This window comes from Ailuropoda melanoleuca, chromosome 7 (genome assembly GCF_002007445.2).
Source record: "Ailuropoda melanoleuca isolate Jingjing chromosome 7, ASM200744v2, whole genome shotgun sequence".
NCBI classification, from domain to species: Eukaryota; Metazoa; Chordata; class Mammalia; order Carnivora; family Ursidae; genus Ailuropoda; species Ailuropoda melanoleuca.
In genome coordinates this window covers 82694707-82719823 of record NC_048224.1, presented here as the reverse complement: position 1 = coordinate 82719823, position 25117 = coordinate 82694707, and the positions used below count along the sequence as shown (strand labels likewise).

At 41.4% G+C, this 25117-nt stretch overlaps 1 protein-coding gene across 10 annotated transcripts in view; it reads right to left on the bottom strand.

Moving 5' to 3' along the window:
* The window catches only part of RCBTB1 (RCC1 and BTB domain containing protein 1), a 91832-nt gene that overhangs the window by 54761 nt on the left and 11954 nt on the right, over nt 1-25117 (bottom strand). The window contains exons 1-2 of one of the 10 annotated variants that reach the window (XM_034665135.1): nt 13615-13791; nt 12951-12982 (exon numbers count right to left, since the gene is read on the bottom strand). The exons of 2 other annotated variants lie outside the window; for them this stretch is intronic. The gene's annotated coding sequence lies outside the window, so the exon portion shown is untranslated. Of the gene's footprint in view, nt 1-12950; nt 12983-13614; nt 13793-25117 lie in introns of those variants that run through there. 7 more of the 10 variants (XM_034665133.1, XR_004626726.1, XR_004626728.1 and 4 more) reach the window with 7 other exon arrangements.

Sequence of the window (25117 nt, the reverse complement as noted above, 5' to 3'; positions counted from 1 at the left end):
AATGTAGAATTTTAAATAAATAGGGAAAAGGCGGAATTTAAATTAGCCAAAAATATATGATTCACCATATTTAAAATTACAACACAAAGGATACTACCATCAAACTTATACAATTTCCTGAAAACAGTACAATTATTCTGAAATCATTAATCAGTCACAGGCAACTCTGCCCCCAAGGGTTTGGTAAGCTACTAAAAAATCAGGCTTCCATAATGATAGCTTATTATATGAATTATTATATATTTCATAAGGATGGCTTATTATATGAACTTTATATTATATGAACCCATTCCTAAATTACTTGAAGCTTTATTTTACAAGATATTTCTTCAAAGGCTTGTAAAATTAAAAGTTAAAACCAGGTCATATATCTTACAGGACCACACCCGTCATAAAAAGAAAGTATTAGCAACAGTCTTGGCATGGTGGAAAAGACAGCGTCCTGAACTCGTGTTTTATTCCCAGGTTGGCTTTTAATTCATCAGTGTGACATGCCACCTACCTTCCTGAGCCTGGGTCTCTCAAAAATCTGTCTTTTTTTTTTTTTAAAGATTTTATTTATTTTTTATTTATTTATTCGACAGAGACAGCCAGCGAGAGAGGGAACAGAAGCAGGGGGAGTGGGAGAGGAAGAAGCAGGCTCACAGTGGAGGAGCCTGATGTGGGGCTCGATCCCATAACACCAGATCACGCCCTGAGCCGAAGGCAGGCGCTTAACCGCTGTGCCACCCAGGCGCCCCTCAAAAATCTGTCTTTTAAGATTCTATAATGTTATGTTCAAGATATAATGAACAAGCTGCAGGGGATTTTGGAACACATGAGAACAAGGGCAGTAATGCTGCCTAAGCAAGTATTTACTCCTAGCAACACGATCCCGTGAAGTAAATGAAGACCAGGAAGGAAGACACGAACAGTGATCAAAAACTGGGCAGACACTAATGTTAAGCAGCTTCATATACATTATCTCATTTAATCTTCACAATACTCTTGGAAGGAAGATCATAATCCATTTTTAGCAGATGAGAAGTGGGCTCAGAGGTAAAGTGACTTCCCAAGGTCACAGAGCAGTAACTGGAATAGTTAGGACTCAACCCCTAGCCCTCTGATTCTTACATCAAAGAACATCAGCCTTGGCCCTTCAGTTATTAAACTTCTCCAACATTACTTCCTTCTGACTTTGTCTAATAATGTACACCAGAATGTTTTTAAAATGCTTCAAACACAAAAAGAACTTCCCCCTAAAAATGTGTTCCCTAATATGCCTTTATCTAGATTTGCCTGGTTAAACCTTAAGAAAGTCACTCATTCCTTTCTTCTTCCGAAAACCACTAGGCGGCAGGCCCTGGAGACCAAACACACCTTTGTCCTCAAAGAACTCACAAGAGTGTATGAGCACAAGGTGCCTCGTTGGGCTGCAGACTGCTAAAGCACAAAGGATGTCTTCACGAGACTATGTTCAAGATGAGCAGCTGAAGACATGAACAGGGGATCCTCAGAATTCAGACAAGGTTCCCCAAGAGGTTTTGTGGAGGTATTAAAACTCAGATGTGCTATGTGCTGTAAGGAATAGATCAGTCCTGAATGTGGGCATGCGGCATATCTTCTCCCAAGACAGTGTAATGAAAATGCAAATACCACCAACTTTTTCTAATTAACTCAAAATTACCACATCATCATTACGATTACTGTAGTGAGATGTTTAATTTCTCCAGTTTCCTGGGGGCAGCGACACCTTTGCTAGCTAATATTAAGAAAATCATACTAAGGATCATTCTATCAACTTCATATGTTTGACCCTCTACCACAAAATTATAAAGTGTGTATACTACTAATCTGAAAGGCTAAAGCAGGTGGAATCACTAGAAATTAACTAGCATTTAATCTGTTACGAAATCTATACCAGACTTAAGAACCCCTGTGGCTGACAATGAGTCAGAAACATAAGGATCTATCACAAGAGGAACAGTATTAGGACAGTTCTGATGTCTTAGGACATCTACTATATTTGCCTCAACAAGAAGCAGAAGTATTAACAGATTTGTTCTAACTGTATGGATGACACTTAAAGGATTATAGACATAGTTCAACATCATTTCATTTATATCATCACTCCAGAGGTTGCAAAAAAATTTAGATGCTTCAAATAGTAATATTCTGTAAGAAGGCACTACTAATAGGGAAGAATCTCCAAACGGCCTGCTTGACCTAGGTCATCCTGGATAGGCACGTACTTTGGTAAGTATTCAGCAGTGATCTTAAGCAAGGCAGCCCAATGCTTTTCCCTCCATAGTCCCGTGCATCCCTCAAATGAAGCATCCTAAGGGAGACGCTAACAAAAAGCTAAACGAGGAGCTTATTCCCATGTTAAAAACAGAACAAAACACCCTGCAAAAAACCAAGTGTACCTGTAAGGCTTAGCTACGTTAGAAAACAATATGTGCTATATGATTACAATTTTTTAAAGTATAATACATACGGATAAAAGGATACATACACACCAAATGTATTTCTCTGGAGAGATTAAGAGGTGATGTTTTCTTTCTTTGTGCTGTTCAAATATATTCCACATTTCTGTAACAAACACTTTGTGACCAAAGGATAAACAAATATTTTAAGTGAAAATAAAAGCTTAGCTATTCGTATTATATATACCCCCTAAACTGCTAAAGTTTAAAGAGGTATTCTTGCCTTAAATTTACAACCTAGGATGGCAGAGTGTTTCAAGCAAATCTGCAAAATGAGTTATTAATATAAAATTAAATGTAGAAAGTGGGATTGTAAAATGTTACAGCCAATGTAGAAAACATTATGTCAGTTCCTCAAAAAATTAAAGACAGAATAACCATATGATCTAACAATTCTACTTCTAGTATATACACAAAAGAATTGAAAGCAGGTACTTGAACAGATAGTTATACACCAATGATCAGGGCAACATTATTCACAATAGCCAAAAGGTGGAAAACCCAAATATCGACCAACAAATGCATGGATAAACAAAATGTGGTATCTACATATAATGGAATATTACTTGACCTTGAAAAAGAAATGACTGATACATGATATAATAGGAATGAACCTTGAGAACATTAGGCTAAGTGAAAAAAGCCAGACACAAAAGAACACAATTGTATGACTTCACTTACATGAGGTACCTAGTCTAGTCAAATTTATAGAGGCAGAAAGGAGAATGATAGTTGCCTGGGATGGGGGGGGGGGAGAGAATAGAGAGTTATTGTTTAATGGATACAGAGTGTCAGTATGGGATGGTAAGAAAGTTCTATGGAGACAGGTAGTGGTTAAGAACTGCCTAATAATGTGAATGTTTTAATGTCAGTAAACTATATACTTACAAATGGTTAAAATAATTTTTATGTTATGTGTGTGTGTGTATATATATATATATTTTTATTTATTTATTTTTTTTTTAAAGATTTTATTTATTTATTCAACAGAGAGATAGAGACAGCCAGCGAGAGAGAGAACACAAGCAGGGGGAGTGGGAGAGGAAGAAGCAGGCTCATAGCAGAAGAGCCTGATGTGGGGCTCGATCCCATAACGCCGGGATCACGCCCTGAGCCGAAGGCAGACGCTTAACCGCTGTGCCACCCAGGCGCCCCTATATATATTTTTAAAAGATTTTATTTATTTGACAGAGAGAGAGACAGCCAGTGAGAGAGGGAACACAAGCAGGGGGAGTGGGAGAGGAAGAAGCAGGCTCCCAGCGGAGGAGCCTGATGCGGGGCTTGATCCCAGAACGCTGGGATCACGCCCTTTGCCAAAGGCAGATGCTTAATGGCTGAGCCACCCAGGTGCCCTATATGTTATGTGTATTTTATCACAATTTTTAAAAATCAAATTATGGGTGCATCTGGGTGGCTCAGTTGGTTAAGCGACCAACTCTTGGTTTTGGCTCAGGTCATGATCTCAGGGTGGCTTTGCACTCAGGCAGAAGTCCACTTGAGATTCTCTTCCTCTCCCTCTGCCCCTCCCCCACACACGTGTGCACTCTCGCTCTCTCTCAAATAAATGTTAAAAAAAATAAAATAAAATTATGATCCATGGGTTTACACCAAACCTGCATTAATAAACTTAAAGATACATATTTTAAAATTAAATATAAAAGTGTTTCAGTCCTAAAAAATATTTTTGAAAAAGTACAATCATAATTCATTAATTTTGTCTTGGGAAGGCAAGTTCAGATTAAACAAAATCCTAAATGGAACATTTCTAAAAGACACATAGCCTTCTTAGAACTTTCCAGCATATACAGCAATTCAAACTAAAACAACTATTTGTTATGATGACCAGTCCTTCTAGGGCTTGACTGATAATCATAAAAATGAGTTGTAATTAGCATGTCTGTTATATTAAATAATCACCTCTGAAGTACTTCAGTAAGATAATCTTTTTTCTTTTTGCAACATTTTTTCTGCCCATTACTTAGGAAGTACTTTCTCATAAAAAGCATTGATATGTTCAGCCTCAATTGTCACTCACTGTGCATTAATAGGTGAATCAATGATTTCTTGGCTTTTTTTGCCATATGGAAATAGAGCAAGAATAGAAGAACAGAAATGAGAAATGAAAGCAGAGGATGGAAAAGAGTTTTAACGCCTTCAGAGGATAATATGCCAACTCACTTGGATCTCCATATTTTCTTTAGCACTTGAAAATATATCCCATATTCCTACACACTTTTTCTGTGTTCATTCGTACTACAGATCAAAATCCCATTCCCTGGGTGGCTTTTCCTAGTGACCAGCACTGTCCCTCAGAAAGCTCATGGCATGGAGAAGTAAAGGTTATTTTATTTTACACTCTGAAAGCAAATTTAGTCCAGAGGACAAACACAGACCTTCCAATTTTAGAAATCTACATTTAGAACTGGAACTCTAAAGGAGTAATGTAGCAAACAATCTTTTGATCCCTCTAAGAGCACATTTATCTTCTCATCCCCTAGGAACCAGGTAACTGTTAAAGGAAGGTTTGCTTTACTGATCTAGCAAAAAAGATATTTGAATACATTTACAAAATTTTAAAAAAAGAACAGGAAATGGAGAAACTAGTCCAGGAAAACTTTGTTTTTGAAAGAACAATGCTCTCAGAAACACCAGAAAATAGAATTATGACTTACAAAGATGGGGCTTCCGCAGATCTCAACCCTCGTTCTAACCAGCACGTATTTGGCAACAAAGGAGATGGACGCAACCAATGGGAAAGTACACCTCAGAACCTGCCTTCTGCTGGCCTAAAAGCGTGCTAAGGAAAAGAGGTCAGAATAGTGTGAACAGCCCTGCGGAAGTCGTTAGCACCAAGATTCTGACTCTTCTGCTGTCATTCTGGGAGCATGAAGCGAGCTTGCATCATTCCTTATCATAGAAGCTGATATTGTCACAGTAAACATAAAGGACTCTGAACGCTGAATCAATCTGTTCAAAAGTGGCCTGTATGCTCTTTAGAATGCAAGATATAGCCTGGTATAGGCTATTTGAAACAGCTATATCAAATATGAAAAAAGATTTTTTTAATTGCAAAAAAATTTATTTAAATTAAAGCACTTACATGTACACTGAAAATCTCTAACAGAGGTTTTTCCGTTTTCATAAACTGGATGGGTAATTATTTGTTATCAGCTTAAGTTGCTAAGCTGCCTTACAACAGGAATTTATTTATAGTTACTGAGCTATTGATAAAGTCTAAGATGCCTTACCAAAAAAGCACTACTGCATGATAATGTCAACAACATAATAGCACGCATTAATTCTTCTTCTGACAATGACCCTACACACCAAGAATGCTGGGGGAAATCATAAAGAGCAATACATTCATGGTCCCTGGCTCTGAGATTATTTTCTTTTTATTTATTTATTTATTTATTTATTTATTTATTTGACAGAGACAGCCAGCGAGAGAGGGAACACAAGCAGGGGGAGTGGGAGAAGAAGAAGCAGGCTCATAGCGGAGGAGCCTGATGTGGGGCTCGATCCCAGAACGCTGGGATCACGCCCTGAGCTGAAGGCAGATGCTTAACCGCTGTGCCACCCAGGCGCCCCCTGAGATTATTTTCTAATAGAAAGATCCTAGGAAGTGGAAACCTAGAACACAAGTAGAATAACCACACAAACAACGGAATACCACACACAAATATATGGTCCATGTGATACATATCAACGTATAAATGGAAAAAAATCATTTGCACAACAGTTAAAACTATATGAAAATAATATATCCTAAAAACTGCTAATGAAATCCCAGAAATAAAATTTTTAGCATTCTAGCAGATCATAAAATGTAAGCATTTCCTCAGTGAAGATCACCCAGTTTCCTGCAGGAATGAGTGTTTTTCATAACTTTCTTCCTTTTTCACCAATGGAAGTTCCTGTTTGAGCACAAAAGTTTTTTGTTTTGTTTTCTTTTTTAAGATTTGATTTAAGGGCACCTGGATGGCTCAGTTAAGCATCTGCCTTCAGCTCAGGTCAAGATCTCAGGGTCATCAGGCTCCCTGCTCAGCAGGGAGTCTGCTTCTCCCTCTGCCTCTCCCCCTGGTTTGTGCTCTCTCTCGCTCATTCCCTCTCTCTCTCAAATAAATAAAATCTTTAAAAAAAAAAAGATTTTATTTATTTGACAGAGAGAGCACAAGCAGGGGGAGCAGCAGGCAGAGGGAGAAACAGGCTCCCCACTGAGCAGGAGCCTGATGTGGGACTCGATCACCTGAGCTGAAAGCAGACGCTTAACCGACTGAGCCTCCTGAGCACAAAAGATTTAAGTGTGTAGCCATCTTTCTCTATTTTGGGGTACTGTATTTCAATTCTAGTAAAACTTTCAAACAGATGAGTTCTAGGGTTTTAGGTAAACTTTTGGGGTGCAACTTCACAGCTTGTCATGTCATACTTCTATGCTACAGCAAAATAAATTCAAGAAACCTCTCGAGTTACAGAAGAGACAAATGTTACTCTCATTGATTTCTTCCATGCTTATTCTGATGAGCTTTTTGAGACTGAACAGATGCGATACCTCTGACTTAGACATCAACTGTAGTTCCAAGGTCCACACAGGCCTCTAAGATAGACTCGGCCTCAAAATTTTATGAAAAATACATTTTTTTAAAGATTTAATTCATTTATTTGAGAGCGAGCATGTGCACACAAGCCAGGGGGAGGGGCAGAGGGAGGAGGAGGAGCAGACTCCCTGCTGGGCAGGAAGCCTGATGCAGAGCTGGATTCCAGGACCCTGAGCCACCCAGGCACCCCTAAATAAAAATACACTTTAAAACTACTGCACCAGTTCTATGGTATAAGTACTGTAAAGAAGGAAAGTTTCAGAGATGTACCGAAATACTGATATTTTACTGCCCCAGCTGCTAGAACAGCTGTCATCCACTTCTCTTTTCTGCAAGCTTACCTTACTAGCAGAATGAAAGGGAATGTCCTGAATACTTGACAAATTCCATAAAGACAAAGGGGCTCCAAGAATATGGCATTCTCCAAAAGAGTTTATGCTAGCCTTCGTAAAGATGTAGATGAACAGGTGGCAAGGTAATCCTACCTTCACTGAAAAACAGACTGATGTTTTAGAACGTCCTAACATAGTGACTGCCCTCTGCCTCATCAGTTTTGTTCAAATTTGTTACTCACTGGAGGGGACATATGTCACCTTCCAACTGCCAGGAAGTTACTTTACTTGAAACACAATTTGCAATTATGGCCTCTGGAAGCTAGTCTTTATCCCCATCATCCAAGGGGCCACTCTCATTTCATTGCACAGAAGCTTTAGGCAATTCTAGGACACAGAGAATCTGACAGCTCATTTTAAGTGAAGAAATAATTCAACTGAAGCCATGTGCTCAGGTTAGAAAAGCAAACAACCCAAGTGGCAATAGTATTAGCAGGAAAAAAAAAAAAAAAAAGATATCCAGGGTTGTGAAGCTGACTGCAGTCCTATAAAAGTACTACTTTTATGAGATACTTCTATTTATAAAAGGAAACCAGAAACTTTAATGATTTGAAATAACTTCTACAGTTTTGTTCTTCATTGCAACAAACAGACAAAGCTTTGTAAAATGGATCTCATAAAAGGCTAAAGGATCAAAAGGCTAAAGAAATGGATAGAACACAGTAATACTTCATTTTATTTTTTCTAATATGTTCAAGGCTGGAATAGAGGGATCCAAGCTCAAATCCATTTATGGTATCATGAACCTTTCCTATGTGAACAGCTCTAATGTGATTTCATCTACCAGTCTCTGTCGTACTAAAAGTATCAAACATACCCTGCGATGGCCTAAAGCCAAATTAACATTCCAGCAGGGGACAGGCAGAACCATACTGTATTCATTCAATAAACATTTACTGGATGAACTATAGGTAAAAAGGACACAAAGCCAATACCACAGCCCCCTCCCCTGCCCCTAGCAGAACTGACATGGGGGTCAGAGGGGTCTAGGCACATAAACAGATGTTCACCAGAATGGCCACTGCTCTGATGGGGTTGTGTGAATGCCATGGGAACGCCAGAATCGGGAAGTGTCAACTACCTGTGAGAAGACAGGCAGGGAAGAGTGAATGTATATGCCAGGTGGAGGTACTGAAAGAAATTTAGCATGGCTGTAGCCAAAAAGCTTAGCCTTTATCCTAAGAGCAACAGTTAATCACTGAAAGACCTTAAGCAGGGAAGTGGCGTGATTAGATGTAGGTCTGTTAAAGATTACTTTGGCTGAACGTAGAGAGCAGATGGGGATGAAGAGAAAGAAACTCAGGGAGCCTAAGGTGGCTGCGGTAAGGCAGGAAAGAAGGCAGCCTGTACCGAGGAAACGGAAATGGAGAAACCTGGACAGGAGACAGACTCCAGAGGCTTCTGCAAATGACTGGAGGAAAGGAGCTGAATAAGGGAAAGGGAGCTGAAGTAATGAGTGAACTGTGGTCCACTCACTAGAACAGAGAACACAGCCAATTTTGGAGGGGGATGAGGAATTCTACCCTGGACACTTTAAGTGTAGCTACCTATGGGATATCAGAGTGGATATGTCCAATCGGTAGATTTATAAATCCAAAGATGAAGATCTGGATTGGAGATTTGGAAATTTGGCATGAGATCACCCAGGGAAAAGTCTATGGAGGAAGGAGAGAACAGGCTCTCAGAAAGAACTCTAAATCCAACAGCAGACAGACAAGAAATACCCCTGCAGAAGAGTCTGTGAAGGAACAGGCAGAGTAGAAAGAAAACCAGGAGCAAACAGTGTCCCGAAGCCTCGGGACACGAGTATCACACAGAGAGGTAGTGTCAGGGTCTAATGCTGCTGAGACCAAACGAGGTAAGGACAAAAGAAAGGCCCACTGGATTTAACAAGAATCACTGGCGACTTCCACAAGAAGGGTTTGGGTGAAGTTGTGGGTGGACAAGGCCCAACTGCATCAGGTTGAGGAGCATGTGAAAGGTGAAGGAGAGGAAACAATGAATATAAACAACCTGTTCACGATGAAGTTTGTGAAGGAAAAGAGAAATAGCGAGGCAGTAAATGTAAGATGGACTGGGGTTGAAGGATATACGTGGGGTGATCTCTTTGTTTTAAACATGTCAGAGACTTAAAAAAAATGCTTTTTAATGATTTTATTTTCAAGTAATTTCTATACCCAATGTGGGGCTCGAACTCACAACCCCAAGACCAAGAGTCACATGCTCTTTGGACTGAGCCAGTCAGGTGCTCCCAGAGACTGAACAATGTTTACATGTCAATGGGATGGAGCCAGGAGAGAAAAAGGTAAGGACTGGACATAACCACTGAATCAGGTTTCTGAGAAAGTAACAGGAAGTGGAATGTGAAGCAGAGGTAACAAGATAAGCTGTAGAAAGGGGGAGAATCTACTGTGAAGACACAAGAGAAGGAAAGGATAGGTACGGAGAGAGGTGAGTTTCAAGGTTGGGGCACCAGAAGGTGGAAGCTCTTTTTCTCTTCTCTTTCTCTACCCCTCCCTCGACAGTTTTCACTTTCACCAGCAATTTATAAGGGTTCCAACTTCCCCATACCTTTGCCAACACGTATTGTCTTTTTTATTACAGCCACCCTAGTGGGTGTGAAGGAGTATCTCACTGTGGGTTTGATGTACATTTGGGGTCATTCTCTCCTGGGGTCACCTTTTTCTCCCTGTGAGGAAAGACGACTGACCAGAGGAACCTACAAAGGTGCTAAGAGGGCCCAGTGGAAGTTGGAAACCTTAAGTCTGTCTGTAAAAGTACCCATCTGATCTCCTGTGAGTTTTTCTTCTCCAGTGAAGTGGTTTGTTTTTCTGATCTAACCAGACTTGGAATGGGAAGTTGCTCGTTTAAACATTAATGAGACAAGCGCTCCTGAACGACAGATCATCTGCTTATTGAAAGTCCCGTAATATACACATTTGAAATGACAGTTTGCATAAGATCCACTCTTCTTGCCCCTTGAGAACAAAGCGTCTCTCAAACGTGTTCACCGCAGATCTTACATCTGTACTGTATTTACAACTACAATCATGGTACTAAATTCATCAAATGGCAAACTGCAAGAAAACACCATACACCCATCACCTCAATAATGGGTAATTCCTTTAAAACCCGTTACCTTAAGACTGGTAATAACCAATTACACAAAATGATTTTTGATGTAACCAGTTACCTTGTAGAATACAAGATACAGTCACAGCATTCAGTTAAACTAATTCAGAAAGTACATCTTTATGTAATACGAAGTAAAGATTTAATAATTCAGGGTTTTATCACTAAGGCACACTACTGCATATGCTGACCTCAATTTTGTGCTCAGGGATCACATCTTAGGACTGACTTACATGTGAACCAGATTTGCATCAAGGATTTATGACACAAGGTGCTATGTTGTTGTTTCAATCATCTTTCGCTGAGTAACATACCATCCCAAAACTCAGTGGCTTAAAACAAGAGCTGTTTGTTATTTCTTTCAACTCTGTGTTTTGAGTAACTCAGCTGAGGTTCCTCACGAGGTCACGGTAGCTTAAGTAAGGCTGACACAGGCCTCACTCATATAGCTGGGCCTCTGCAGGTGGTCTCTCCTCCAAGATCCAAATGCAGCAGATATAGACTCCATCTCTTAATGGGACGTACAGCAGTCAAGCATAGGGATGGGAGGAACTGCTGACAGTGATCTTTGGAAACACTTTACCACAGCTGTCAACAACATTACTAGATGTTTCCACTATATTTGAGTTCATGACTGAAGCACTAGAACCGGATAGACTTGGTCCATCTCCAAAACTAAAACTTTTTCTTAAGCATCAAAAAGAACATCGCAGCAAACATACTCTTTTGCCCCTGTGGAATGCTAATCTCAGGAAAGCCATGGAATTTTCTTTCCTGGAGTTCTGGGAAGTATAGATACCATCTTTCAGGAATGGCCTGAGTATAGTCTTTCCCAAGTGAAATTCATTATCTCCTGAAGTCCTTTCACACTTTACGATTTATTAGGTATGCATGAGTATGATCTCATTAAAATCTAATACTAAAAAAAAAAATTGAGGTATCCCCAGCTATTTCAACTCTTGCTATCAAACTCCATCTAAACTCAAAATTACATACATCTGGATAAGTTCTTCAATATTCAAACCTTTGCTATTGGCTCTCCTACCCTCAAGTATGAACTAGATTTTGATATGCAGTATCTCTTATAATCTGAAATCTATCTGAACACAGCAACCCAGTAAATCTGTATAGTATAAAGGAAGTATGCCCCAAAATATTAACTGCTGTTATCTTCAGATGGTATAATTATAGGTGATATACATTCTTCTCTATGCTTCTGTAGTTTCTAAATTTTGTTTCCTTGCAAAATTAAAAAAAAAAGTCTATATTGTGGACTTAATGTACTTGGAAATTTTAAAAAATTAAGTCCATGTTGTGGGTCAAACATAACGGATTTAGACAGTCACTTGATTAATCACTTGATTAACTGACCTCTATGAAGTCTACTGTGGTTAAACTCAAACATGCATCATATGCCTCCTGTGCATTCCTCAACATGTACACAACATGTAACATTTTTAGTTTTTTTTTTTTTAACCGCAGAATATCTTAAAATGTGTCCTAATGCCCTGGGTGGACTCTAGAATCCTTGAGCGTCCACACCTTATGATGAATGAATTACTGTTTAATGTAGTACCCACAGAAAAAATAGAACAACAATGGTCTTTGATTTCCTTTCAGTTTCATCTTCCCCACAGTGACTTTCAGGACACGGTCTCAGACTTCCCAGCTTGAGCTGATTATTAAGATGAAGCCAAAGCTCTTGCTAGAACATACAGGCACTATTTTGAAAAATTTAAAAGAATTTTGTTTAAGTGCAAACTTGATAGCTTTTTAAGGCTATTTGTTTTCTGAAGTTCCCAGAGTTTGATCATTTGGATCACACCCATAAAAATCCCTGTAGAAGAAATCTCTTTAATGAATAATATCCTTCCTCTTCTAGAGGGAAGAAGAAATAGGACCTGTCCAGAAGTACTTAATAGACTGGTATTCACACAATGGATTAAAAGACATCCATCTCACAGATTAATTGCTATATTAACAGAAGGGAAATATACAGTTACCTACTTAACCCTGAAAGCACTTCAAAGAGATGAAATTCACCCAGAGCTCACTTCAAATGGATACCTTCTAAAGTTTAAAGCACACTATAAACTGCCCTCACGGTTAGCTCATTTTTCCATTCCTTTCAGCATGTTATACCTTGGTGTTTTGATGTTACTATCCCACAATGCACAACAGTCTCAGAAACTGAGTGTTTGCCTCCAAGAACTATAATCCCCCCCCCAAATAGGCCAAAGTCAAATAAGACTTTAAATCTGTTTAAGCAATATAATATTGTTTTATACAACTGTAATTCCGGGCTGCAAAGATGACATCGGAATGTCTCGCATGCAAACAAATATACACAAAAAGCCACTTACAAGAGAATAGAGCATGCCTCGATGGTCATCTCCTATAAAATAAGGTAGGTAGTATACCCGAGGCAGGACAAGAGAAATATTTCACTCAGTTCGCCGCAGTCCTGGATGAAGGTCCCTAAGCGAATGCCCCTTTGCGGAAGCCGCGTTGTGGGGGAAAGGAAAACAGTGGAGAATAGGGTTTGACACACCACTACCCTCCGGAGGTGAAGGAGGAGATGCTAAAATCTCGGGAAGGGCCGAGTGAGGATGGGGAGGAGAGTCGGAGGGGAGGTCTCTTCTCAGCAAAACAGCGCCGAGAGCTGTAACAGGCTTCAGCTGGGAGCTCCAAACAGCTAAAAAAAAAAAAAAGAGGGAGCCGGGAAAACTTTCGCTAGCCTCCCCCCACCCCCACCCCTTTCTCTCCTCCTCGGAAGAAACGCCAGCAGAGGTGCTAACGGTGCGGTGCCGGCTGCGCACACATCCGCCGGGACGCAGCGCCCCGCGAACGCGCGGCGGGGGGCCAGGGGGCCGGGGAGCTGGGGGGCCGGGGCCGAGGCCCGCACCCGGAGGGAGGGGACGGGCAGGAGAACGGGGAGCACCAGCCCGGCCCGCGGGGAAGGGAGCAAGGAGAAGAGCAGGGGCGGAAGCGGCTCCCGCGAGCTCGGGCCCGCCCCCCACCAGCTACCTGGGACGCCAAGTCGCTGTCTCACGCCGTCCGGCCGGGCCCAGCCGCGGGGATCTCGGAAAACCCGCGGGCCGGAGACCTGCCAGCGAGCAGCTGCCCGGACGCCCGGCGAAGGGGAGGAGCGGGGGACGGGCGCCAGGGGTCGGGCCGCCGGGTCACGTGGCCGGGCCGCCTCACGTGACGCCGACGCCGCGCGCGCCCCCCGGGCTTAGCTTCCCGCTTTGCTGCGGCGGCGAGCTGGCGTCTTTGGGCTCCATCGCAGGGGTCTATGCAGAGAGTCGCGGTGGAGCTCGGCGATTGCCCAGAGTTGCAAGCTTTGGTCTCAGGGAGCCATGGACGAGCGAGGGACTGGCTCCTGCTGCCCTCTTCGATGGCTTGGTTAGCCGCAGGGACGGCCGGTTAACATCCTGGAGGGACCTGGGACGGAAAAGCAAGTGGAAACTCCTCTACCTGCCCCGTGGCGCGCCCTGTTCCCTCTAGGCTACCCAGATGGGGCTGTCGGGGAGAAAGGATTTCGGAGGAGAGACTCGTTTAACTCCAGAGATGTCTTTCCCCGCTTCCCCCTCCCCCCGCCCCTTTCCTACTTGTCCGTGAGCAGCTGCGCTAGGCCGAAGAGTAGGGAAGGTGGCAACTGGACCAAGATCAGAAGGAAGGAGGGAGTGAGGCACAGAGCCCAGGTGATGAAAGGAAGGCATCGTACCTCGCAAGCATGTCCCCAGGACTGTAAGGGACCTAAGACATTTTCTTATTATAAATGAGTAAACTGAGGTCGGGGTTGCTTTATGCTGCTCTAGCCTGTCATCTCTTGAGACCACAGTCATCTTTATAAAGTATTGTACAGACTCTGAATACTCCATTTCGCTCCATAGGCTACAGGATAAAGTCCAAACTTCTTGGCACAATTTTCTAAGCAATCTTTTTCAAACTTACTTTCCCACTTGAACTCCCATGAATAAACAAAAAAATATCTACGTTATCACCAAAACAAGGCAGTTAATCTACTAGAAGAAGGCTGCTTTTGCACATCTTCCAGCACTCTAGGCTATGGCTACAGAGAATTCTTGTTTTCCTTGACTACTCAACTCTCTTTGGATTACTAACTTTTTCCCTAAGTTGCTTTACTTGTCTTTGCATTCATTTATTCTTTCACGACTCTCTGAAATACCCTGGAATCACTACCCTCTCCCCACTTAAAGAAAACCAGAGTCAGACAGTACTTAAGGCATTAAAACAATTTTATTCAGAAACTATTACAATCATGCAATCAAGCCCAGATGTAATACTGGGGTCTCTTTTCTCCTATTGCCAATAGTTCCTGAATAAAATCCGTTTTACTGCTTTAACTATTGTGGGGTTCTGGTTATCTTTAACAACACCCCAAGGTACACATCAGTCTCCTACTCATCTGTCAAAATCCAGATCAAATACCACCTACTCTTTTCTTCCTTCTCTGCATCCTCCTCCCTGATTCAACAGCTTCAGCAATTGAAATTCATTCAGTGTCTGCAGTAACTTCTTCCTAATTTCCTGGCAGCTACATATTTTGATACGTAAGTCTCACACTGCCTAGAAATGTACTGTACATTTCCTGTAAGAGGTACATTGTCTATCACTATCTTCTTCCCTAGATTATGAAGTCTTTCAGGACTTCTGGGCTTAATACAGTGCCCTCAGTATCCCCTGAATGAAGGCCCATGCGGTAGACCCTCTGTATCCCCTGAATGAAGGCTCATGCGGTAGACCCTCAGTATCCCCTGAATGAAGTGGCACCACCAAGGTTGTAGCAGTCAGTGAATTTACTGAAAATTCTTTGAGTCTGCTTTGTTCAAAAAAAACTAATACCACACACACAAAAACTGGTCAATTTCTTTAGGCTACAATCTGATCAAAAGAGCTTCTGTAAAACATATTTGAAGTTAATACATAATAGTTAATATTTGAAGTTAATACATAAAACATAATAGAAGTTAGATGGAAGAGAGAGAAAGACCTTCCAGAAGAGAGAACAGTATGTTCAAAGGTAGGAAGGCATGAAACAGTATTATTTATTTAGGAAAAGTGAGTAACCCTATATAGCTGGACTTGGTGACCTCGTTTACTTCTGGGCCAAAGGAAACCTAATTGCTTAACATTGCTGTACTTGAAAGACTGACATATTTATTAGCATTAGTGTCATTTATTGGCTTAAGTTTCCCTCAGACAAATCATAGGCTCTTAACCTGAAATTGGTCTGTGACTAGTGCTAGGTGATTTTTTAACTTTCTTTGTCCAGCTTCAAAAGCTCTTTGCAGTTGTTATCTAAAAGTGGCAAAATAACTTGTTCCAAACAAGATTATTTTAGAGCACTCTAAACTTTTTCTACTGGGCTAAATAACTCGATTTACAGGTAGTACTTTAAGGATGAAACTGGGTTCTACCTCCAGCAGGGAGGAAGGACCCCTCTTATGTTCATGCTAAGACATGACTATGCTAGCAAAAAGTATGTCAAGAACCTAACGAGGGGTGTGGCTCGGTCGGTTAAGCGTCTGCCCTTGGCTCAGGTCATGATCCCAGGGTCCTGGGATCCAGCCCTACCTCAGGCTCCCCGCTCAGCGAAGGGCTGCTTCTCCCTCTGCCTGCCACTGCCTCTGCTTGTGCTCTTTCTCTCTTTCCGTCAAAGAAATAAAATCTTTAAAAAAAGTAATCTCTCAGTAAATGGAAAATTAGAACATCATCTTTTGTTTGCTCCCTTTTCCTCCATTGTGCTCCTCCGTGAGTTTCAATTTGGCCAGGTGTGGGTCAGCCAATTCGGTGCCACTTCCTTCAGTTGGACTAGCTAACATTTGATGGAGCACACCTCTTACACAGTTTCCTTTGTCGAGAAAAGCTTCTGAAAATCCCTTAGGCTAACACTTGTTTTTCATAGGCCACTGGAAAGTTCTTGATGTTGGGCAAGCAAAATTAAAAGAGATTTCAGTTACTTCTTCAAATATTTGAAAATTAGTTCTTCTGAGAGAATAAAAACAGCTGGGAGCACCCAGATTGTCTCTACTTTGCCTTTTCTTTTGGTTGGTCAAGACTGAGAGAAATAAGTCAGAGAACGAGGCGCCTGGGTAACTCCAGTGGTTAAGCGTCTGACTCTTGCCTCGGGTCATGATCTCAGGATCATGGAATTGAGCCCTGCATCAGGCTCCATGCTCAGTGGGGAGTCAGCCTGAGATTCTCTCTGTTCTTCTCCCTGCTCACGTGCGCATGCGTGCATGTGTGCTCTTTCTCTCTCAATAAATAAATAAAATCTTAAAAAAAAAAAAGAAGCCAGAAAACCATCAACTCTTGTAATGGCTAAATAGCGAACATTTATGTCACTATATAAGATTGCTTACTTGTTTATGTAATACACAGTTGTAACACACAGACATCTGTTCTGACAGCTGCAAAAACAATATAATTATTTTTTGAGGTTTGAAGATGGCATAAGTCTTAGGATTTTACAAATGTAATAAAATATAGAATCTACCTAGAAAGAGATTCCACCTTGATTTTCTTTTTTTTTTTTTTAAGATTTATTTATTTGGGAGGGAGGAAGAGAGAGTGGGGGGGGGCAGACAGCGGGGGAGAGAGAGAGAATCCTAAGCTGACGCTCCACTGAGCACAGAGTCCAATGAAGGGCTCCATCTCACAGCCCCGAGATCATGACCTGAGCTGAAATCAAGAGTCAACCAAGCATCCCGATTTTCAATTAGCTTAACGGAACGGGTAAACATGATCAGTCACAATTAGTTTTACAACCTCAATTATTATCAATCAAACTACTTTGGGGGCAATTTCTGCTCTTATAGTTGGGATAACTATAGCATTAAACAGGGAGGGAGGAAGATTGAGAGAAGTGGTAATGGAAATTGGAAAAAAGAATTTTTATTCTAATTCCTTTTTTCTGTCACCCCATGAACACATAAATAAGCAAACAAGTGTCTTATTGCTGGCTAAAGTAAAGTAGCAAAGCACTCTGCTGGTTGATTTCTTCCCCTGCAATGAGGCAGATGCTATGCTGAACAGGTGACATAAAGAGATAAACCTATTCTGTTCCCTAGATCAGGCATGAGACCCTCTGAAGCACACCACTTCTCCTGAGTGTCTATTTTGCGCCTACATAAGACCACCTTCTGCATAAAAGTGACCCAATACACTCTGTTTAGAGTTGCTTCCTTGCCCTTGGTCAGATGAAAGAGTTTGTTAATATGGAACCGCTGCACTGACCGTGTGCACCAACAGTGCCATATTTATTCATCAGCAGCGGTGCTGGGGCCACCTTCATTTAGCAATGGCGGCACCACCAGGAGCAACATGGTTCATTAGGAAGCCACCAGCTTCTGGTGGGAGTTATGAGGTCTTTTGTTTTCCAGGGAGCTAGGGTTTTGACTGCAACTGACTATGCAGCAGGACTGACCCTCTGGGTATTAATATGTATCTTGATGACTTCTTGGAATGATGCTAGGCTGCTGCAGGGGGCAGTAAGAATATTCTCAGATGGGGCTCCTTCATTGGTTTAGAATATTGCAGGTGATGTTACCTGGGACAAACAAAATGACACTATGAGTGAACAATCAGACAAATCCAGAATGGGGGAGAAGAACCCTCCTAGCCTTGGTCTCTTCAAAAAGTTAAGTCGGTTGGGGAAGAGGGGGAGAGGGACAGTTCCTGTTTAAGAGATACTAAAGAAAAATGATATTCAAATGTAATACATGAACTTTGGGTGGAATCATGGTTGAAAATTTTTTTTTAAAGCTGTAGAAGATATTTTGCGGAGAATCATGGAAATTTAATACGAACTGAATATTAGATATTAGGTGATTTTTAAATTGTTCTGTTATTTATTCAGATATGATCATAGTAATATTGAGAATGTCCTTGTTGTTAGCAGATGCATACCTGGTATTTAAGGACAGACTGTCATGAGGTCTGCAAATGGTTCAGCAAACAAACAAACAAAAAAACCAAACTAATACTATACACATACTCATCCATGAAAAGAGAGAGCAAATATGACAAAATGTTAAATCTGGGAAATGGTTTTTGTACTCTCCTTTAAATTTTGAAATTCTCATAGTAAAATGTTGGAAGATGGGGTGAGACATTGACCTTTATACTCCAAACTAAGAAAGCAGGACATTTCAGTAATTTATTTATTCAAAAAGATCTTTGAATGCCTACTGTGTGCTAAACACTGTATTAAGCTTGGGTATATACTGGTGAAAAAAATAGTAATGGTTTCTTTCGTGGAAGCTATGATATACCAGCCTATCTCTCCTTTAAGACTGAAGGACTTACTCTCCCAGCTTCTGAGAAGGCTATGCACTGACCTCTTCAGTCATTTTCTTAACCAAAGAATGCTACCTTACCTAAGGTCGTGCCCCTTCCAGGAGCAGCTTGCAAGAAATGACTGATCGATGTGGGACTGTTAAAACCAGACTCCCTCACCTCAGTAAGGGACAATTCTCAACAACCATCCCAGGTTCAGAACTTCCCACAGGGTTGGCTGACCCCTGGTTGTGACCATACAGAAGCCCATTTTCTCTTTCTGCCCAATCTTGCTTCCATTCCTTTCCTTTACGGATTCTGAGAGCATCTACCATTGAAGAACCATTAAACACCCAAGTAGAATGACTCAGCCAGTTAGCGCCAGCCAGCTTTTCCATCAGCCATCCCAGTACAGGCACAATGGATTCATGAACAGAGAAGACATGGTAACAAGGAGGAAAGGTATACATGGGCCCACCAGCATGATCTCCCACTCACCAAGGTTAATTTAACCATTCCCATGGCCAAATGATCAACCTGCTGGCAACAGGAATCATTGCTGAGACTCAATACTGCATTATCACTTGAGGATACCAAACAGCTCTTTGGTGAAAAGGCAACTATATTGGACTCCTCCCACCCTGGATGAGGCAGTGATTCATTTCAACATGAATAGACTCATATTCTTTGGGTTTGCCTTTCCTGCCTGCTGAGCCTCAGCCAACATGACTGTCCAAGGGCTTATATTGTATTTGATCCACCATTATGGCATCCCACATATCATTGCATCTAATTAAGGAACCCATTACATAGCAGAGGAGATGGAGAAGTGGGCATATGACCATGGAATCCACTTTGGACTCATCACACGGCATACCATCCAGAAAGCTTGGCTGAAGTACCAGCTTGGAGATGGAACCCCATAAGGATAAATTGCTACTCTCCAGGATGCAGTCATGCTCTGAATCAATCACCATTGTATGATGCTCTATCCCCCACAGAATACCTGGGAGTGGGATCAAAGGTGTAGAAGCAGGAACATCCCTATGTACCATCAATCCCAGTGACCCACTTGGGGAATTTGTGTTTTTCATCCTTACAAGTGTAACCACAGGTTTAAAGGTCTTAGTTCCCAAAGGGGAAACATTTCTACCAGGAAACACAGCAAGAGTTTTCAATGAACTTTAAGCTATACCACCACCCAGCATTTTGGATCCCTCATGCTAAAGACCAGCAGGCAAGAAAAAGAGCCTCATGGGAGTAGCTGACTCTTATCATCAAGAGGCAGTAGAGCTACAATTACATAGTGGAGACAGGGAGGCTTATGTTTGGCATCCCGGTAATCAACTAGGACATCTTTTAGTACTTGCGCAATTTTGATGGCAAATGGACAAGTGCTGCAGGTGCAGCCTGAGAAGGACATGATAAACAGGAACTGGAACTCATCAGCTTTAAGAATCTGTCACTCCACTACGTAAGTCACCTGAACCTTCAGAGGTGCTAATCAACAGTGAAGAGAATCTGGAATGGACCACAGAAGAGAGAGAGGATGAGTATTGGTTGCAGCCTAATGCCAGCTACAACAGCATGGGGTGTAGTTCACCTACTAACCTTCCTTTTATAAGTTACCCCCCAGGGAACAGGGCCGCTGGAGTTCTGCAAGAAGCTACTTCCAGAACTCATGTGAGGAAAGCACATCTGCACAAGGCATGGACCACTTGGGTGCTCTACTGCCCTGTCCAGACCGGAGCTGTCAGCCCTCTATGGAAGTGCTTCAGCTTAAAGAACTGCTTTGCCCAAAGTCGGGCCCCTTTCTGGGGTCTGCTGCCTGATGGATGCCCCATCTTGCTTTCTTTTGTTCAACAGGTGTTGATTAGACTAATAACTCCCTTTGCGCTAATCTCCATCTCAGAATCAACTTATATGTGACAGTCTTCCCTGTGCAGAGGACAGTGTGGAGGAGAAGACAAATAGGTGAACACATTTGTTATTTGTACTCTGAAGGAAATAAACAAGATGCAGTGATAGCAAATGACAGGGAAGTTGTACTTAGAGAGGAGGCGGCGTTTAAGCCAGGAACCATACAACAGACTGAAGTCGGCCATGTGAGGAGCAGGTAGGAGAGTATGTTTCAGAAACAGAAATTTTTGGATGAAGCCTCTTCCCAAAGAGCATGGCATGTTGAAGTATCACTTAGAGCTTTGCAGCCTTTTAAAGGATTTTATTTCAAATGCAATAGGAGGCCTTTAAAGGATTTTTTAGGAGACAGTAAAATGCTGTGGTTTACATTTTTAAAATTCTCTCTGATACAGGGCAGAGAGCAGGTTGGATGGGAGGAAACCATTAAGGAGGTTATTACAACGTCAAGAAACATGACCCAAAGTTTGCCCTTTTCCTCCAAACCATGTTCCAGGTGCCCAAGACCTAGAATTCCCTGACCAGACAATTCCAACCCACTTTCAGGACCTTCGTGGCCCTGTCCCCTATGTCCAACCCCCAAGAACAGACTGCACACCCTCAGGGCCATGGGGTGTCTGGGGAGAGGCTGTTTGTAGGGCTTGGAAATAGAGTGTCCGCAGGCATGTGTGTGAAGCCCCTTGTAGTGTGGGATGGAGTCAGGATTGGGAAACAAGGAGGGTGAGCTGGGAGGCAGAGGCCAGGGTGGTGATCTCTCCCCACCCCCCGAAGGATTCCAAGAATCCTAAATTCAAGGCTTGGTCATCCAGGTCCTTAAAAGGCTGTATTTGTCAAGATAGGAGGATAGAACATATTTTATTTAACAAATCGTTAGCTTGTTTTAGAACTTAAATTTTTTTTTTTAAATTTTTATTTAATTATTCAACAGAGATAGAGACAGCCAGCGAGAGAGGGAACACAAGCAGGGGGAGTGGGAGAGGAAGAAGCAGGGCTCATAGCAAAGGAGCCTGATGTGGGGCTGGATCCCATAACGCCGGGATCACGCCCTGAGCCGAAGGCAGACGCTTAACCGCTGTGCCACCCAGGCGCCCCTAGAACTTAAATTTTTTAAGACATATTGTATGTGGGCCTCCATTTGTAATTTTGCCCTGGGTTCTCTGAATGTTTGGGATGAGGCTGAAAGTCACACTACCTACAAAGACAGATATGTAGACAAAGCTGGCTTCCTGTCACAAGCAGTGGATGCCAGAGGATAATGCAACAATATCCTCAAAAGGGTGGAGGAAAATATTTGTTAATCTAGAATTCTCTATCCAATGAAACTAGCATTCAAAGGTGAGGATAAAGACATTTTCAAACCAAGACTAAGAGAATTTCCCACTTACAGACCCAGAAGGTAGTAAACCTGGAAGAAAAGATCAGAATGTAAGAATCAATGATGAGCAAAGAAACTAATAGAACACTGGTAAATCTAAGTAAACACTGATTATAGAAAATTACCAAATTTAGAAAATAAACACAGGATGAAACTAGTTATCAAACTGAAGGTGAAAGGCAAGATTCAGAGTTAAAACATTCTACAGTCCTTATGGTGTTGAATATAAAATGTGAAACATTTTTAGCTATAACTTTTAATACTTTTAAGGTAAACACCTTAAGCAAATATGCAAACAGAAAGAAATTTAAAAAGTAAATAGTTAGGAGCGTGCCTGGGTGATCTCATCTCAGATCTTGATCTCAGGGTCGTGAGATCAAGCCCCAAGTTGGGCTCCATGCTGGGCGTGCAGCCTCCTTAAAAAAAATTTTTTTAAAGATTTTATTTATTTATTTGTCAGAGAGAGAAAGAGAGAGCACTAGCAAAGGAAGCAGCAGGAAGAAGGAGAAGCAGGCTCCTCACGGAGCAAGGAGCCCAATGAGGGACTTGATCCCAGGACCCTGGGATCTTTTTTTTTTTTTTATGTTTATTTATCATATTATGTTAGTCACCATACAGTACATCCCTGGTTTTATTTTTTTTATTTTATTATGTTAGTCACCATACAGTACATCCCTGGTTTNCTGGTTTTTGATGTAAAGTTCCATGATTCATTAGTTGCGTATAACACCCAGTGCACCATGCAATACGTGCCCTGCTTACTACCCATCACCAGCCTATCCCATTCCCCCACACCCCTCCTCTTTGAAGCCCTCAGTTTGTTTCTCACAGTCCATAATCTCTCATGCTTCATTCCCCCTTCTGATGACCCCCCCTTTCTTTATCCCTTTCTTCTCCTACCGATCTTTCTAGTTCTTATGTTCCATAGATGAGAGAAACCATATGATAATTGTCTTTCTCTGCTTGACTTATTTCACTTAGCATTATCTCCTCCAGTGCGTCCATGTTGCAGCAAATGTTGAGAAATCATTCTTTCTGATAGCTGAGTAATATTCCATTGTATATATGGACCACAGCTTCTTAATCCAGTCATCTGTTGAAGGGCATCTTGGCTCCTTCCACGATTTAGCTATTGTGGACAATGCTGCTATGAACATTGGGGTGCATATGGCCCTTCTCTTCACTACGTCTGTATCTTTGGGGTAAACACCCAGTAGTGCAATGGCTGGGTCATAGGGTAGTTCAATTTTTAACTTTTTAAGGGACCTCCACACTGTTTTCCAGAGTGGCTGTACCAACTTGCATTCCCACCAACAATGTAGGAGGGATCCCCTTTCTCCACATCCTCTCCAACAATTGTTGTTTCTTGCCTTGTCTATCTTTGCCATTCTAACTGGCGTAAGGTGGTATCTCAGTGTGGTTTTGATTTGAATTTCCCTGATGGCTAATGATTTTGAACATTTTTTCATGTGTCTGTTAGCCATTTGTATGTCTTCATTGGAAAAGTGTCTGTTCATATCTTCTGCCCATTTTATGATTTGTTTATTTGTTTCTCGTGTATTGAGTTTGAGAAGTTCTTTGTAGATCTTGGATNTTCCATACAAATTTAAGGACTATTTGTTCCAGTTCTTTGAAAAATGTCCTCGGTATTTTGATCGGGATAGCATTGAAAGTGTAGATTGCTCTGGGTAGTATGGACATTTTAACTATGTTAATTCTTCCAATCCATGAGCATGGAATATTTTTCCATCTTTTTATGTCTTCCTCAATATCTTTCAAAAGTGATCTATAGTTTCTAGGATATAGGTCCTTTACGTCTCTGGTTAAGTTAATTCCAAGGTAACGCATGGTTTTTGGTGTTATTGTAAATGGGATGGATTCCCTAATTTCTCTTTCTTCAGTCTCGTTATTCGTGTATAGAAATGCAACTGATTTCTGGGCATTGATTTTGTATCCTGCCACCTTACTGAATTGTTCTATAACTTCTAATAGTTTGGGAGTGGATTCCTTTGGGTTTTCCATATAGAGTATCATGTCATCTGCAAAGAGAGACAGTTTGACTTCTTCTTTGCCGATTTGGATACCTTTTATCCCTTTTTGTTGTCTGATTGCTGTTGCAAGGACCTCTAGTACTATGTTAATTAATAGTGGCGAGAGTGGGCATCCTTGTCGTGTTCCTGATCTTAAGGGAAAGGCTTCCAGCTTTTCCCCATTGAGAATAATGCTTGCAGTAGGCTTTTCATAGATGGCTTTTATGAGATTGAGAAATGTACCCTCTATTCCTACACTCTGAAGGGTTTTAATCAGGAAAGGATGCTGTATTTTGTCAAATGCTTTTTCTGCATCAATTGAGAGGATCATATGGTTCTTGAGTCTTTTCTTGTTGATATGATGTATCACATTGATTGATTTGCGAGTGTTGAACCATGCTTGCATCCCAGGTATGAATCCCACTTGGTCATGATGGATAATCCTTTTAATGTACCATTGGATTCTATTAGCCAGGATCTTGTTGAGGATTTTGGCATCCATATTCATTAGAGAAATCGGTCTGTAATTCTCCTTTTTGAGGGGGTCTTTGCCTGGTTTGGGGATCAAGGTAATATTAGCCTCATAGAATGAGTTTGGTAGCTTTCCTTCTGTTTCTATTTTTTGAAATAGCTTTAGGAGAATAGGTATTATTTCTTCTTTGAATGTTTGGTAGAATTCCCCAGGAAAACCGTCTGGGCCTGGAGTTTTATTATTTGGAAGGTTGTTTATCACTGTTTCAATCTCTTCATAATTAATTGGCCTATTTAAAAAATCAATTTCTTCCTGTTTTAGTCTTGGTAGTTTATAGGTTTCCAGGGAGGCCTCCATCCCTTCCAGATTGTTAATTTATTGGCATAAAGCTGTTGATAAAAGTTTCTAATAATCCTTCCAATTTCATTCGTG